Source organism: Nomascus leucogenys, chromosome 6, assembly GCF_006542625.1.
Source record: "Nomascus leucogenys isolate Asia chromosome 6, Asia_NLE_v1, whole genome shotgun sequence".
Classification (NCBI taxonomy): Eukaryota; Metazoa; Chordata; class Mammalia; order Primates; family Hylobatidae; genus Nomascus; species Nomascus leucogenys.
Genome location: NC_044386.1, coordinates 88,172,178 through 88,189,230, shown reverse-complemented (window position 1 = coordinate 88,189,230; position 17,053 = coordinate 88,172,178). Strand labels below are relative to the sequence as shown.

Here is a 17,053-nt window from a genome sequence, read left to right as displayed (position 1 = left end):
ATGAAGGAGAACAAAACTGAAGCGTGTCTTAGAGGCCAACTGTGCCGGGAAGTTTCTATTTCGGAACTGAACGAGTTCAGCCTTGCTGTCCTTAAGTTATCGTGAGCACAAAAAAAAAAAAAAAAAAAAAAAAAAGCATTAAAAAAAGAAAAACGTGGTATTAAAAACCCCTTGTAAACACCATTTAATGGTAGAATAATAATCCATCAAACGGATGTCTCATAATTTAAGAATTAGTCCCTTAATGTTGGCATTTAGATTATTTTTCTTGTTTTGATTTACGAACAATCCTAAAAAGAGTATTTTTATTATTTCTTTTAGACGGATTCCAAAATGTGGTATTTTTGGTTCAAAATATATAATCATATTAAGGATTATCACTACACATTCCTAGATTGGCTTTCAGAAATGTAACAATTACACCCCTCCACGTACTGAATATACATTCATCTGGCCATGCCACGGCTGCCATCGAATGCTATCATTTAACAGTAATTTTGCTACTTTGATAGATTTAATTTGGGTGTAAAAATTCAGGTTTACTTTTTATTCACCTGCTGATTAGCCATCTGTGTTCTCCTTCTTCTGTTCTTCCTTAACTCCTTTCCCTTTTTTTTGTCTTCTTTTTTTCTTTCCCTCCTGCTATTGCTCCTTTCCTACCTTCCTCCCTCCCTTCTTTCCATCCTTTTTACCTTTCTAGAGTTTACATCCTTTATTTACAAATCTGTTGAATGTCCTTATGTTTTTGTAGATTCCCCCAACTTCCTGTTGAATTGCTTCCATTTCATTATGTATTGGGGTATTCTCATGTAGCAAAAATTTACTTGTTTAGAGTTCCTAACATTACTTTTAACCGCTGGAAGTTTCTTTGCAACTCAGAAAGCAGATAAATGTTAACCCATTTTCTATTATTTATGACTTAATTTAAAATTTATGGCTTGATTTTATACATTACCTCTTTGACTTACCTAAGCATTTTGTGTATATATTAAAAGAAGATCTAACTTAAGTTTTCCCCAAAATAACTAGTTGCTTGAGTGCAACTTGGACAAATCCTACTATATTCATGTAATTATATTTTTAGATGCTCAGTGTGGCTCTTTTTAATAACTAAGACATACTGGTTGAAATAGTTCAAAACCTCAGAAATACATAATGTGGGAATCCCGTTCCCTAGAGATAACCACTGCTGAGGCTTTAGTACGTTTTAAAGTTTTTAGCTTTTTAAATTGAGATATAGTTTACAAAAACAATATGCATAGATTTTAAATGTACAATTTGATTAGTTTTGTCAAATATATACCACCACCCAATCAAGATATAAAACATGGCCAGGCACGGTGGCTCATGCCTGTAATCCCAGCACTTTGGGAGGCCGAGGTGGGTGTCTCACTTGAGGTCAAGAGTTTGAGACCAGCCTGGTCAACATGGTGAAACCCCATCTCTACTAAAAACATGAAAATTAGCTGGGTGTGGTGGTGGGAGCCTGTAATCCCAGCTACCGAGGAGGCTGAGGCAGGAGAATTGCTTGAACCTGGGAGGCATGGGTTGCAGTGAGCTTAGATCACGCCACTTCACTCCAGCCAGGGCAACAAAGAAAGACTCTGTCAGAAAAAAAAAAAAGATATAAAATATTTCTGTACCCAGAAATTTTCCCACAATCCTTTTCAGTCACTCTCCATTCCCCCAAAGCAACAACTATTCTATTCTAATTTCAATCATTATAGTTTAGCTTTGACTGTCCTTGAATTTCTTATCAATGGAATCATAAGTATAAACTCACCTGTGTCTGACTTCTTTCATGCAACATAACACTTTTGAGATTCATCCATGTTGTTCTGTGTGTTAGCAGCTCATTCCTATTTATTGCTGAATAGTATTCATATTGTATGGACAAACCACAATTTATTTATCCATTTGCTTATTAATGGACATTTGGGTTCTTTCTAGTTTGGGGGTATGTTGAATAAAACTGCTAAGAACACACAGGTCCTTTTGTGGATGTGTCTAGAAGCAAAAGTTTGTTACATCTAGGTTAGGTGTAACTTTAACTTTATGAGCAACAGACACACAATTTTCCAAAGTGGGACAGCTGCTCCCTTTCCTCACAAACACTTGGTATTATTTTGTGTGTGTGTGTGTGTGTGTGATGATAATAGTTAACAAAATCTTGCATAATCACATATTTAGAGAAAGTTGCAAGAACAAAACAAAGAACTTTTTTTCTGAACATTTTAGAATAAATTGCCAACCTGATGCTCCATTCCCCCTAATTTTTTAGTGTGCATTTTATACTAACAAAGACATTCTCCTACTTAACCACATACAACCATCAAATTAGGAAATTATTGGTGCATACAACCATCTAATTCTCAGACCCTATTCAAGCTTTTTTTAAATTTAAATTTTAATTTATTTTATTTGTAGAGACAGAATCTCGGCATGTTGCCAAGGCTGGCCTCGAACTTCTGGGCTCAAGTGATCCTCTTGCCTCAGCCTCCCAAAGTGCTGGGACTACAGGCGTGAGCCACCGTGCTCAGCCTCAAACTTTAACAATTATCCCAATAATATTCTTTCTAGTAAAAGGATGATTCAAAAATTATATGCTGCATTTAGTTGTCAAATTTCTTTAGTCTCCACCAAGCTGGAACTGTTCTCAGGTTTCCTTGACTTTCACGACCTTGCTACTTTTGAAGTTTACAGGCCAATCGCATTGTAGAACAGCCCCAAATTTGGGTTTATCTAAAAGTTTCACTTCTAGACATGTCTACAAAATTTGGGTTTACCTAATGTTTCTTCATAATTACATTCAGATTCTGCAGCTTTGGCACGATTATCATAGAAGGCACATCACTTTAATTTGCCCCTTTACTGATGATGTTCACTGATCACTTGAATAAGGTGGTGTTTGCAAGTCTTCTCCGCTAAAAAGTTATTGTTTTCCCCTTGTAAGTAATACTTTTGCACAGAAGTACTCTGAGATTAGTTAACAAGTTGCTTCCCAGACAGATTTTTAATTTGTTCATTTATTAATTTATATCTGCATAAACTTGTGGTTTCCTATATTCTTCAGTGGGTCATAATAATACTCAAATGGTACTAAATTTGGCTCTCCAAACTGACTTCTGTGTCCTTTTGACACACATGTTCCTATAATTCTTGGAACAACCTATTCCTCTCTGGAACAAAAATATCCAGAATCCCCTATATTTTTTCTGTCCATCCCTGGAATCAGTCATTTCTCCAAGGAAGCCTAGTTTCTTTTAGTGAAAAATCGTATCTAGAAACCAAAATTTAAGTACTTAGTGTGCTCAATTTTATGGCATGTTACTGCTTCCAGGGCCTCTCTCAGAACAGAGCTGGAGAATATATGGATGGATACACACACACACACACATACATTTACATCTGTATTTATTTCTATACCTATGTGTATTGAAAACCATGAGTGTACACCAATATTTGTTCCTTTTTTATTTTTATTTTTAGTAGAGACAGGGTTTTGCCATGTTGCCCAGGCTGTTCTCGAACTCCTGAGCTCAAGCGATCTGCCCACCTCAGCCTCCCAAAATGCTGGGATTACAGACGTGAGCCACCATGCCCAGCCTATACCAATACTTCTAAATCCAGTCTCCCTTTCTGCATCCAATAGCTCCTTTCTCTGACATGTGCTGTCCTTTTATATTCACTTATTTGGTCAATGTGCTAAGTGCATCCAATCTTCCATGTTCATTGCCATCCCCTCCCCAGCGTGGTAACCTCCTCATCACACTCACTCTCTGACACTCCATTCTAGGTCATCCCTCTGCCAGTGTGCCTTCTTCACCTCACCTCTTGAAATCTTCACCTTGTAATCTTCTTTGAGCCTCCCTCCAGTAAATGCCCTCCTTACTCCACTTAGGTTCTGACTCCCCATGCTGGGCCACCTTCACAGCAACACCCCTCTCACCCGGCTAAGGCTCTAACTCCCCAGATTGGGCTACCTCCTCTATGAACTCTGCTCTCCTAGCTCAGGCTGTGATTTCCCACACTGGGCTGCCCCTATGTGGATATCTGTCTCACCCTGGGGCTCCTATTCCAATACGCCATGCTGAACTGTCCCTGGACATGACCACCTCTCTCTGTCTCTCTGCTGGAGCTCTGAACTCCTCCATGCCAGGCTTCCTCCTACATGACTGGCCTTCTCCCCCTACCTGGGCTCTGACCATGCCAGGACTTTCACTGTGGGGATGCTTTACTCACCTTCTCAGACTCTGATATACTGTTCTAACCCATTAGAGCTGCCTCCCCCTACCCTCACCAAATCCCCATCATGTGGCATGTTCTTACTAGCCATTTATACATCTTCCTTTGTCAAACGTCTGATTGGGTTTCTGCCCACTAATAAAGTTGTTTTTCTTGTTTATTGGTTTGTAGGAGTTCATGTATTCTGGATCCAAGTCCTTTTTCAATAAATGCATTGAGAATGTTTTCAACCATACTATGACCTGCCTTTTATTTTCTTAATGGTATTGAGCAGGAATTTTTACTTTTTATAAAGTCCAGTGTATAAGTTTTTAATTTTATGGCTAGTGTGCTTTTTTGTGCGTCCTGTCTGAAACACTTACCTACCCTAAATTCAGAAAGATATTCTATTTTTTTTTAAAAAAGTTGTGTATGCTAAGAGACAGAGGTCAAGATTATTTTTTAATGCAGATACCCAGTTTTCCAACATCATTTATTGAAAAATACATTCATTTCCTGATGAATGACCTTGAGTCTTTTGTCAAAAATCAATTACCAGTTGAACATGGTGGCTCACATCTGTATTCCCAGCATGTTGGGAGGCCAAGGCAGGAGGATTGCTTGAGATCAGGAGTTCAAGACCAGCCTGAGCAACGTAGTGAGACTCTGTCTCTACAAAAATTTAAAAATTAGCCAGGTGTGGTGGTGTGCACTTGTAGTCCTAGCTACTCAGGAGGCTGAGGTGGGATGATCACTTGAGCCCATGAGATAGAGGCTGCAGTGAGCTATAATTGTGCCACGGCACTCCAGCCTGAGAGAAAGCAAGGACCTATCTCTAAAAAATAAACAAGTAAATAAATAAATTACCATATTGGAGATTCATTTCTGGACTCTCTATTCTGTTCCATTGATCTGTAGTCTACCAATATCCCAATATCCCATGGTACCTGGTTACTATAGCATTTATTTATTTATTTATTTAGAGACAGAGTTTTGCTCTTGTCGCCCAGGCTGGAGCGCAATGGCATGATCTCAGCTCACCGCAACCTCCACCTCCCGGGTTGAAGCAATTCTCCTGCCTCAGCCTCCCGAGTAGCTGGGATTAAAGGCATGTTGGGCCACCATGCCTAGCTAATTTTGTATTTTTAGTAGAGATGGGGTTTCTCTATGTTTATCAGGCTGGTCTCAAACTCCTGACCTCAGGTGATCCGCCCGCCTCGGCCTCCCAAAGTGCTGGGATTACAGGCATGAGCCACCGTGCCCAGCCACTATAGCATTTATAATCAGGTGGTATAAGCTCTCCAATTCTCTTCTTTTGCAAGATTGTTTTTCCTAGGTCTTTGAATTTTCTATACCTAACTATGTGTATTGAAAACCATGAGTCTACACCAATACTTTATTTTTATTTTTAGTAAAGACAGGGTTTCCCAGCCTATTGCCCAGGCTGGTCTGGAACTCCTGGGCTCAAGCAATCTGCCCGCCTCGGGCCCCCAAAGTGCTGGGATTACAGGTGTGAACCACCACGCCCAGTCTATGCCAATACTTCTCATTCCAATCCAATGTGATATAAATTTTACACTCAGCTTGATTTGCTACAAAAAAAAGTGCTGCTTGGTATTTTGATCGGGATTATGTTGAATCTATATATCAAATTGGGGAAAATTGTTACTCTAATAATACTAAATTGCTATTCTATGAACATTATATATTGCCATTCATTTAGGTATTTGCTAAATTTTCTTACAATGTTTTATAGTTTGGAGTATAAATGTCTTGAAGATATTTTATCAAATTTATTCCCAAATATTTTATATTTTTGAATAGTATCTAAGTGCTTTTTTTAAAGTTTATATTTCAATTGTTTGTTGGTAGCATATAAAAATACAGTTGATTGTATACTGACTTTGTATTACACAATATTCTTAAATTCACTTTTCAGTTTTAGTATTTTTTCATAGATTTTTAAAGATTTTAAATGTAAACAATCATGACTTCCATAAAGACAGTCTTGCTTCATTCTTTTTCAATCTGCATACCTATTTCTTTTTCCTGTCTTATCACACTGGCCAGGATTTTCAATATAATGTCAAACAGAAGTGATGATAATGCGTATTCTTATGTTTTCCTCATTTTAGGGAAGTAGCATTCTGGCTCTGTCACCCATGCTGGAGTACAGTGGCACAATCTCAGCTCACTGCAATCTCTACCTCCTAGTCTCAAGCAATCCTCCCACCTCAGCCTTCCACCGCTTGGCTAATTTTTTGAACTTTTTGTAGAGACAGGGTCTCACTATGATGCCCAAGATGGTATATTTTATTTTCTACCTCGGTTATAAACTCTTCAAATATTTTATAATTGTTGTTTTAATAGTGAATGGTCTGCTGGGCATGGTGGCTCACATCTGTAATCCCAGCATTTTGGGAGGCCGAGGCAGATGAATCATCTGAGGTCAGGAGTTCAAGACCAGCCTGGCCAACATGGTGAAACCCCGTCTCTACTAAAAATACAAAAATTAGCCAGGTGTGGTGGCAGCTGCCTATAATCCCAGCTACTCGGAAGGCTGAGGAAAGAGAACTGCTTGAACCCAGGAGGTGGAGGTTACAGTGAACCAAGATCACGCTACTGCACTCCAGCCTGGGTGGCAGAGCGAGACTCCATCTCAAAAAAAAAAAAAAAAGGTAAATGGTCTTCTTTCATATTTACTGGGCATGATGACATGGGATCATTTTGTTTTGACCTGATAAATTACTTCAGGATTTTTTCTCATGTTAGTCTACTAGGTGTGCAATTTCACAGTTCTTATTTGTCTGAGGACTTTTTTTTTCACTTTCATATTTGAAGTTTTTTTTAGGTGAAGGGTAACAGAATTCTAGGTTGACAGCATTTTTGGTTAGCTTTGTATTTCTTTCAGCATTTTAAAGATGTTATTGTCTTCTGCCGTCCATAGATTTTTATTGAGATCGGTTATCTTTATCGTTGTTCCCCAAGAGAAATTGTATCATTTTTTTCTCTGGCTTTTTTTTTTTTTTTTTTTTTTTAAGACAGAGTCTCACTCTATCGGCCAGGCTGGAGTGCAATGGTGTGATTTCTGCTCACTGCAACCTCTGCCTTTCGGGTTCAAGCGATTCTCCTGCCTCAGCCTCCCAAGTAGCTGGGATTACAGGCATCTACCACCACGATTGGCTACTTTTTGTATTTTTAGCAGAGACAGGGTTTCACCATGTTGGCCAGCCTGGTCTCGAACTCCTGACTTCAGGTGATCCACCCGCTTCATCCTCCTAACGTGCTGGGATTGTGGGCGTGACCCACCATGCCTGGCCCTGGGCTGATTTTAAGATTTTCTTTTTGGACCAGGTGTGGTGGACCATGCCTGTAATCCCAGCACTTTGGGAGGCCAAAGAGGACTGATCACTTGAGGTCAGGAGTTTGAGACCATCCTGGCGAACATGGCGAAATCCCGTCTCTACTAAGAATACAAAAATTAGCTGGGTATGGTGGCACATGCATGTAGTCCCAGCCACTCAAGCAGCTGAAGCACAAGAATCGCTTGAACCCAGGAGGTGGAGGTTGCAGTGAGCTAAGATAGTGCCACTGCACTCCAGCCTGGGCAACAGAGCAAGACTTTGTCTCAAAAAAAAAAAAAGATATTTTCTTTTTATCTTAAGTTTTCAGAAGTTTTATTGTGCTGTGCTTAGGTGTGCTTTTATTATCCTGCTTGAAGCTTTTTGTGAAGCTTTTTGAATCTGTGAACTTTATCATTTATTAGGTTAGGAAAATTCTCAGCCATTATTTTTTCAAGATTACTTATGTTGTTTCTCTTTCTCTTCTCTTTCTAAATGCTAATTACACATACATTAGACCTTTTGCCTATCCTCACATTTCTCTTTGTTTTTTTTTATCCCCATATGTTTTTTCCTTCTGTATTCCATTTGAATATTTTCTATGACTATTTTTGAATCTAGACAGGTGCTGTAACCATTCAAATAGTTCTTAATTTCAGATATTTCAACTTGCATTTCTAAAATGTCCCTTTGATTCCTATTAATAGATTCAAATGATCAGTTAAAGTACCTTTTCATCCATGTTATCCATCTTTCCAATTTTTTAAAACATACTCATGATCATTATTTTGAAATCTTTGTCCACTAACTCTTGTATCTGAATCATCTCTGAGTCTGCTTCTTTTACTATTTTATCTCATGATTGGTTGTTTCTTCCTTTTTCTTTTTTTGTTGCATGTTCCGTGATTTTTTTTTGTATGCTGGATATAGTGATTAATACAGTGGATGGGCTGTAGATTATATTCTTCTGAATGTTGAATCTTGTTCTAGCAGCAAGTGTCTATTTAAATTTAGCCCTCACATGACATAATTGACACATCTCTTATTTGAGAATTACAAAATTAGATCATGATCATATTGTAGCCTCTCAAAGTGCTCTAGAAATTGTCAGTGGTTTACATGAAGTGGCCATGGGTGTCTGGAGCACCCTGAAATTGTATCAAATTTGTACATATTTCCAAACATTTTTATTTTATTTATTTTCAAGATATACAACAAGTTTAATACCGGAAGGTTAACAGAAATGGCAACAGGACACAGATGCAATGCTACAGTAAAATGGGGCTGGGGGTAGAAGGGGGTGGAGGGACACTGGATATCATCATGGCAACCAGTGAATGACTCCTCTGGTGCCCTGAGGTCATGAGACACTTGACCGTGTCACAAAGTATGGAGTAAACTAACAACTCTGAAAGACAAGTAGCTGGCAGCATTGCTGAGATTAGACTAGGCGCCAAGGCCTGGAGCTTTGTCACAGAGTGTTGATGCTCAAGGATGCCTGGGCTCAAGAGTGTTCTGGTCAGCATTTTAACATGAGGAGAAGGGCTTCTTCAGGACATACTCCCTTCTCTTAACATGAGGTGAAGAAACCCATCCCATTCTGGGTAACGGGGCCCCATAATACCTTGGTCTTTTGATATACACTACACACCACTGTGCCCCCCAGCCAGCTTCACTCTGTCTGCTAAGCACCCACTTTGCAAACGGATCTCAGAGAGAAGAAATCCAGAGGAGGTGGGAGGAGCACCGTGGTGGGATTTGAGGAACAGGAGTTGGCCAAAGGAGCAGATGTGTCCCATGTCGGGTCCTCCTAGGAATGGTGAAGACTGCTATCGCTCAGAAGCACCTTTTCCCCAGCTTTGAAGGCTGGTATCCCAAGGTAGGGGCAGCTGGCACAGCGGAAACTATTGCCCAGATAGCAGTTTCCACAAGCTGACTTGGGTTGGGAGCTCATCTGCTCCCTTGACTTCTCTTTTTCCAGTTCTTCGGCAAGGCCACGGGTGCAGGTCTGGCAGGTCTTCCTCTTTTTCCCTTCCCCACAAGCAGCAGTCTGCAGGGAAGCCGGATCTGGCTTCTTCAAATCTTCTGGATTCCGCAGCTCCTCAGTCAATGAGATCCATGCTGTCATCCTCCATATCATTGGCTGAGAGGGTCCACAGCGTGGCAGCAGCAGGGTACCCAGCAAGCTTCACTGAAGGAGATGACTTCTTGGTGATGGAAAGCTTAAGCTGACTAGAAGAACTCACTTCAAAGTTGTTTTTTTTTTTTTTTTTGCTTGTGATCTGAACAAATAGCAGGCTGTCACTTTCACGACCCAGGTGTTCTTGAACAGACTGTACCTCCTCAGGGCTTAAGGGCTCCCACGGCAGCTCTTTCACTTCCACAAGACCAGAAGGAGTCAGGGCTGAACACAGCTTGCTGTCTTCGCTTTGCTGTTGTTATCTACAGCTGTCTCTACTGGTTCTTTCAGAAATAGACATCCACTAGGCTGAAGGATCTGGGCGATTTCAGCCAAAATCTCAGCACTGTGTAGAGTGGTGCTTCCCAGGACTAAACCCGACAAAATAACGTCAAAGCTGGATCATTTGTGGGCAGACTGCAACAGCTGGTTGTTTTCCACAGACACGCGGCCCTCATTGCCAGTTAACACTTGAAGCTTATCCACCAGATCTTTCAGAGCCTGCACTGGGGATGACTTACCCAGACCACTGCCACAAACGGGCCAGCAGAGATCCCAGAATCTGCCATTCCTGCAGTGCAGTGCTGATGGACCTAAAAACTGCCACCTGGGTTCACTCCCAGCTTCTCCTCAGCCGTCGACCCCACGCAAACATTTTCAAAATGAAAAGGCACTCTCGTGTTCTCCTCCCTCTGTGCACTTTGCTGTTGGTGTGACAAGGCATCTAAAGATGTTTCTGGGTTTTTTTTTTTTTTTGGTAAGGTGGTGTTAGCGATATGGTTATTGGCTAGAAATTCTAAGTTATCAATTTGTGTGTGTGTGTGTGTGTGTGTGTATATATATATTTGTAAAAAGAACAAAACAAACGAAACAAACTCGGATGCTCCTTGCTTGGCATCGAGGCTGTGGAGAAGATGCCTTTTGCAGGGGCGGTAGCTCAGGGCGTGCACTGTGAGGCTGGGCCTGTTGACTCTGCAGTGGCATCCATTTAGCTTCAGGTTGTCTTGTTTCTGTATATAATGACAGCAGTCTGCTGTCATCTTAGCCGTGGACAAAGGGGGATCAGCTGGCATGAGAAGTTTTTTTGTTTCGTTTTGTTTTGTTTTTGTTCAGTGGGGTAGTTTTTAAACTGTTTGTTTTTAAACAAACTGTAGAACTCTTCATTGTCAGCAAAGCGAAGAGCCATTGTATCAATGAAAGTTCAAGAACCTTCTGTACTTAAACACAATTTGCTATTTTGTTATTTATTTTTTGCTTAGAATCTTGAAATGTTTTTGAAGTTAAACAGTATTATATTTAAAAAATAGATAAATAAGTAAATAAATAAATAAATTTAGCCCTCACTCCTACTGTGTAACACTGGTCATTCATGGTCCATAATCCTAGGATGTGGGCTTTCTAGAGTCTCCATGAATACCTAGGCATCCATGAAGGTTTACGCATTCTACATTAGAATGAGCCTAACCTCTTGCATATCCACATTATTGTGCAGCCTCTGAAATCACTGTTCAGCTCTCAGCCTCCCAAAAACTATTATCTGCTAGATATTCTGAAGTCTTGCCCTGCAAATACAGATCTTAATAGTGGGCTGAATAGCTGAGGGAAATTTTAATGCAATTTTTGAGGGCTTCTTTTCTGTAGCTCCTGCCTCTAAGTGACCTTGCCTTCCAAACTCAGCTGTATTAGAAGGCCTGAGCTCCGATCTTTGTTTCTTCTGCCCAGAGACACTGCCGCTCTCTCTTTGGGCTCCATCTCTCTGTGCTGGGATGAATGTGAGGTTGGTCACGTGCTTCCCTTTTCTGAAGGATAATAATCCAGTGACGCATGTTGTCATTTTACGTAATGTGTCTAGCTTCTATTGTTTACATCAGAAAGGTGAGTCCAGTACCAGCTACTCAATCATGACTAGAACTGGATGTCAAAAAATTTATTTTTTAAAAGGAATAAATTTAAAAAATCATTATGTTTTTTCCATCTCTAGTTGTAGTGCACGGCTACACATAAAAAGCCTCTTACCACATGCTCTGACTAAAATTCAGATTACAAATTGTATTTTCCTGGCCAGTGCTAACAGCCAAGAAAGTTCTATATTTTTATAGGGTTCTGTCTTTTATTTTCATACCTTCCATAAAACACTTAATAACAGCTGGGCGCGGTGGCTCACACCGGTAATCTCAGCATTTTGGGAGGCTGAGGTGGGTGGATCACCTGAGGTTAAAAGTTCAAGACCAGTCTGACCAACATGATGAAACTCCATCTCTACTAAAAAATACAAAAAAATGGCCGGGTGCGGTGGCTCACGCCTGTAATTCTAGCACTTTGGGAGGCCAAGGCAGGTGGATCACCTGAGGTCAGGAGTTTGAGACCAGCCTAGCCAACATGGCAAAACCCCATCTCTACTAAAAATACAAAAATTAGCCAGGCGTGGTGGCAGGCTCCTGTAATCCCAGCTACTCAGGAGGCTGAGGCAGGAGAATCGCTTGAACCCAGGAGGCGGAGGTTGCAATGAGCCAAGATTGTGCCATTGCACTCCAGCCAGGGCGACAAGAGCAAAACTCCATCTCAAAAAAACAAAAAACAAAAAACAAAAAAACCCAAAGATGATTAATAACAAGATAGAATATATTTGACCTAATCTTTGTGGACTTTTCTATTATTCATGTAAGTGGAATAAAACTTTAAAATTTACATACTGATTTTTTTTTTTGAGACATTTGGCTCTTGTCATCCAGGCTGGAGTGCAGTGGCGTGATCTCAGTTCACTGCAACCTCCACCTCCAGGGTTCAAGCGATTCTCCTGCCTCAGCCTCCCGAGTAGCGTGTGCGCCACCATGCCCAGCTAATTTTTATATTTTTAGTCGAGACAAGTTTCACCATGTTGGCCAGGCTGGTCTTGAACTCCTGACCTCAGGTGATCTGCCTGCCTCAGCCTCCCAAGTGCTGGGACTACAGGCGTGAGCCATGGTGCTCGGTCAATATTGATTTTCATAATAATAGAACACTACAGAAATAAATATTTCTTAGGTCAAAGACAGAACATGGAAGTACAAGTGCTCTGATTTCCTTCAAAAGTGAAATAAGAGGTAAATAGATGAGTTTTGTCACCCCATTTTTTCTCGCTTTTTGATGAATACAAAATCTAAAGGAATAAAAGCTGTGCCCAAGTACCTTCACTAAAAATGGCTTGTACACAAAATTAGATCAGAGTTAGGAAGATCTGTAATTCCTATTTCTCCTACAAATTGTCTTTTAAGACAATTCAATTCCTGGGTAGGAGCCTAAAATACAATTTTTATAGTAGAAAAGCTTCTGTGTTATGATCATAGAAACCGGAATTTATTTTTGTTTCCCTCATTTTGGAAAGAATAAAGAAGTTACTTAGCAATCTCTGTTTCCCCGATACCCTATTGTTACTTACTTGACATTGAAGATTAAAGTTATTTAAACATTTCAAAGATACTTTTTAAAGTCTGGAGCTCACTATGTCTAAAGTATTCATTAAGTCATTAAATATATATTCGATATTTAATGTTCAAATAATGGAGGGGTAATAAAAATGAGTCAAACATTTTTCTTATCTTCAAGGATTTATTGTAATTTTGTGGGAGAGGTAAATAAGCACAGCATGTGGAAGAAAGCAGCCACTTGCTATACTTTACAATGTTATGCAAGTTCAAGGAGAGGAAAGCTCTTGTTTGTGTGGGTAAAATGGATCATCAAAGGTTTCAAAGGAGGCAATAATATCAAATGTGGTCTTAAATTTTGGGTAGAATTTTGAGTGGTGGGGAAAAAAGGATAGACTGTACAGGTGCAAGAACTGCATAGTCAAAGATAGAAAAGAAAAAGGAATTAACAGAAGGTCTAATTTGCCTGGAAATTAGAGATAACACTGGAAGGTAGTGTGGTCTTCTTTGGGGAGTTTTAATGCCAGGTGGGGGAAAGCAGGCCACAGGGAACCAGAGAGGCTATTGTTGACCGGAGGAGCACTGGAACTGGAACTCAGAAACATTCATCTGGTCACAAGACCACATCAAGACCTCAGGGCCAGTGCTGATCTAGACAAGAGTTTCCAACTACTCAATCTTGAACAAGGTAGTGAATTCTCATAAAATTAAATTCAGTGTAGAGGAGTGTCCTATATTCTAAAGCTGAGTCCTCCCTACATTACCATTTTTAAAATAGTCTATAGAACAATAAAAGATAAGTTTTTTAAAGAATGTCTTTATCTGGCAAAATTAAAAGTTGGGAATTCTATGTTGGTCCTAAACCCTTTTTGAAATATTATTGGTGAGAAAACCCAAAGCCTGGGAACTCTTAGCACACGGTGCCAATTTAGACATGAGAAAGAGTGGGGCGAGCTTGCTTGGATAGAGTGGTGAAAAAGTGAGGCTGATAGGAGGAAAGGTAGTTGGAAATTTAGAGGACGAGGTAACTATTTGGTTATGGGAGTCAACAGAGGACAATTCCAAGGGTACCATTAATCAAAACAGGAGAGCTGGGAGGATAAAGGTAGTTTAGTGGAGGCAGGGTAGGCAGAGGCTGGCGAGGAAGAGATTCGTTTTGGAAATGTCATGTGCTTTGTTCCTGTAAGACAGCTGTTTGGAAATGTCCAATGAGCAATTAAAATGTCAGTCTGCAGCTTGGGAGGGGAGGGCTACTTATTGATGAAACAACAGGCATTTATTTTATACTTACTATGAGCCAAGCACTAAGTTTGGGGGAAAGAGACATATTTGCATGTTATTCTACAGACTCCCTTGCACTGATCTTTTCTTCATTAAGTACTTGTTAATATAATCCTTTTATCTGTTTTATGGTGCTTTGAACATGTAAGCCAAGATACAATGGAAATACAATATTCACATTTACAATTGGTCTACAAATGAATAGAAAACTAAGACCGAAAAAAAACCTTTATTATTGTATTAGTTACTAGCATAGGCTAGAGTAACAAACGGATACAAGCATATAATGGCACAGCCCCATAAAAGTTTCTTAGTCACAGTTCATCTCTTGGTGGGCAAGTAAATAGGTTGCTGAAATGACTCTTAAGAGACACAGCCTGAGAGGGGGTGCACCTCATAAACACAAGGCTTCCAAGGGTCACTGCATCTCAGTCAGTATGCAGTGGCACTTTCAAGCCTTTAAGTGGCAGCATCACTTACACTTAAAATCAACAAGCTAGAACCCAGTCACATGGCCCCATCTAACTGCAAGGGCCGTTTAGGAAACATAGTGAAGCTTTGTGTTCAAGAAGAAGAAATGGATTTTATTGAACAATGAGCAGACTGCCATAATTTTCATTAAATCATCTGAGAAAAAAAGTTAAATTATAAGAAATAAAACACTGGGTCATGAAGAACACTTAGTGTACCAATGAACAGAATCTTTGGCACTGCTTCTCTGGAAAGAAGTAATTGGCACTTATAAGGAACTTCTATTCATGTAACAGTTAAACCATGTTTTATTAGAAACAAAACAGCTGAATTCCAATATTGTTCAGAGTCCTTGCAAGGGTATCATTTGTTTTTTCTAGCTGAATAGTAATCTAAGCTAACCGACCTGAAATGATGGGAAAGAAGACAATATTCCAGTATTAGTATGTTTTCTACAAGCACATCATTGACAGCCTTCCTCTTTGTTCCCAGGAATATAGGCCTCTTCCACGTGTTTGTGGTTTTTGCATTCGTGTCACCATCAGCATTTTTTCTTCACAATTGTCCTTCAATGACTGCATCCTGTTACGAACTCTTAGCCTGTGACCACTTGCCTACTTCCAGATTTTGACTAAATTCTCAAACCCTTCATGTCAGTTCTTAACTTGAGCCTGAACTGTGCTCAGAGTAGCAGACAGAAACCCATTAGCAGTAATCCATCACTGCTCAAGATCTTTTATCATTTGATATCTAGAGATATCAACATTTATTTATGAAATATGTCGATTATCCCTTAGGACTAAATTCCTTGTAATTTAAATCAAATATCTCTACTAGGGACATTTCCTTTCCAAATCTTATCACCAGTTCTGCTTTGGTAGAGTCTTTATTTTTTTTTTTTGAGACGGAGTCTCACTCTGTCACCCAGGCTGGAGTGCAGTGGCACCATCTTGGCTAGTTGCAACCTCCACTTCCCAGGTTCAAGCGATCCTCCTGCCTCAGCCTCCCAAGTAGATGGGATTACAGGCATGTGCCACCACACTGAGCTAACTTTTGTATTTTTAGTAGAGATAGGGTTTCACCATGTTGGCCAGGCTAGTCTTGAACTCCTGACCTCAACTGATCTGCCCACTTCGGTCTCAAAAAGTGCTGGGATTACAGGTGTCAGCCACAGTGCCCAGCCGAGGAAGTCTTATTGACATCAGCAGTAATACATTGTTTCTTCTGGCTTCAAATTTGGAAAGGGAAGCATTTGAAAAGAAACAGGGATTTCAGATACTAGCTCTGCTTTACATTGATCCTAAATAGGCGGTGCGGTCTCTTGCTGGTAAGTAGTAGGGAGGAAGAGGGGGGATACTATGGGAGTAACATGGATCATCAGGAAACCTTCACAGCATTATTTTGTTAGAACATGTTCATGGATTTTTGGTTTTGGTCACCTAGCACCAGAACACTTTGTTTAGGCAGAGCCCTAAAATAGGCAGGAGGCAGGGTCACACATCCCACTGTGGAAGCTAAAGGAGGAAGATAATCTTTTTTCTCTGACAGCTGGGGCATCTGCAAATGTTCTTGCCAAGGGCTTTGAACCTCGAGGGACTGACACAAAAAGGCAGGATGCTGAGATCATTGTATGTATGGTGGGATTCACAGCCCATAGCACAGATGACTTCTGAGGTGTGAGGTCCTCTGAAGACTGTACCTAGGGCAGGGACCATCTTGGCTGTGCTCCAAGTTGCCGGCTTCCCTGGCTTCTTCTTCTTTCCTGGACCTTGTTCTTCTTTGGTTCTGTGATAGACGTAAAAATTGCCTTTTTCTTGCGTTGGTCAGGGTAAATTTCTGTTGTCTTCACCAAAAATTCTGACTAGCATAAACATTCCACATATCATCCACACCTATAATTTCCATTAAAATACCTGTTTCATTGCAAAAATTATCAATGGAAAACTTTTTAAATAAATAAGACCCCAAAGCCAAAAACCACTATGACCTCATCACCCATGCAAAACCATTGTAATCAATGTTTTTAAACATTTTTTGGTACATACTCTCCCAGACTTTTTTCCTGGGCATATGAATCTTTTGTTTTTTTTTCTTTTTCATTTTCCCTCTTCCCCTTTCTTTTCTTTCTTTCGCTATTATAAAAATGCTATGAT

The 17,053-nt window shown here is 40.1% G+C and overlaps 1 pseudogene; it reads right to left on the bottom strand.

The window, feature by feature from the left end:
* Window positions 1–9,322: 9,322 nt before the first annotated feature.
* LOC100590866 lies at window positions 9,323–10,412 on the bottom strand (annotated as a pseudogene).
* Between the last annotated feature and the right edge of the window lie 6,641 nt (window positions 10,413–17,053).